We start from the raw sequence: 1,313 nt of genomic DNA on the forward strand, positions 1-1,313 counted from the left end.
GAAAACAATATCTAAAAAAGGATGTCTTTCGAATGTTTATACCAACCATTTTTCGAGAGCTACTGCAACAACACATTTATTTTTGTCAGACGTTCCTGAAAAGGTCATTTAGGAAAAGACCAGGCACAGAATCTTATCAGTATTGAGAGCCTCTGAGAATACCTCTTCAGACCAGTTGAAAGGAATGGCAAAAATGCTAGACTCAGCAACATCTTTTCAGACTCCATGTTTAAAAAATAAGAATGCAGATCCTGATAAAATTGCAGTACCAGAGAAGAAAGCAGAAGAGGTAGATGATAATCCACCAAAAAAGTTGCGAATGGCAGATGATACACCACTAAAGCCGAAGCAAATGGCTCAACAATTTTCATGCAGTTTGGAAAATTGTGTTATTAACTTCTACAATAACTCTGACTCAAAATAACTCATTAAAGAGACTACAACTTACTCTCTAATAATTATCGAATCATTTTTGTCAATTTGTCATTCATTTACCATTGCTCATTAACACTTCAAAGCATTTCTTTGTAAAGCCAGAGTGTATTACCACTGATAATGCACATTTGCACTTTCCTGGCATTAAATGTACACTTTAATGAGTGTGCTATCGACAATAGCACACTGTTGTTTTGTGATAATCCACTGTGGCTTTAATTAAGCATGTACTATGGCTTGTATCATAACTAATATTTCTTTGGTCATTGCTACAAGTATACAATAATATCATTTGATCCCCTCTTTGTCAAAGTTAGTAAACTGTGCATTAATGAAATCAACCGCCACAGAACTAAATTTCGAAATGATTTAACACAAATCAAGAAAAGTAAAGGAAAGAAGAGAAAGATTCAAGTGACTGATGCAATTGATGATGGTGAACCTTGTAGTTAGAATGGCATGGTGCCAGTAAGTCATGTACAATGTACTAGTAACTGTACTGTCAGTAGCAATAAATGTAAGAGTACTACTTTACGAAAGTTTAATTGCCCTAAGAAGAGTGAAATATGTGATATTGCTTTACATCAGCCTCACCCCAAAAAAAAAGTTGATGTAGACAGTAGTACTGACAATAGTGCTTTGGCATTGCCTCGCCCAAAAACAGATGACAAATTAATTGTTTCACTTAATTTAAAAGACAAAAGCCAAATATAATGTCAGACATTTGATAGTTGTAGTAGTCTCACTGTGTCTATAGAACTCCCAAATATTAAATGTAAACCGAAAGACGATAAAACAAAGTGTGTTGTAAAAAAATGACCATTGTAGTAGTAGTCTGATTGTATCTATAAAACTCTCATTCATTAAATTAAAGACAA

Source organism: Amphimedon queenslandica, unplaced genomic scaffold, assembly GCF_000090795.2.
Source record: "Amphimedon queenslandica unplaced genomic scaffold, v1.1 AMPQUscaffold_13114, whole genome shotgun sequence".
NCBI lineage: Eukaryota > Metazoa > Porifera > Demospongiae > Haplosclerida > Niphatidae > Amphimedon > Amphimedon queenslandica.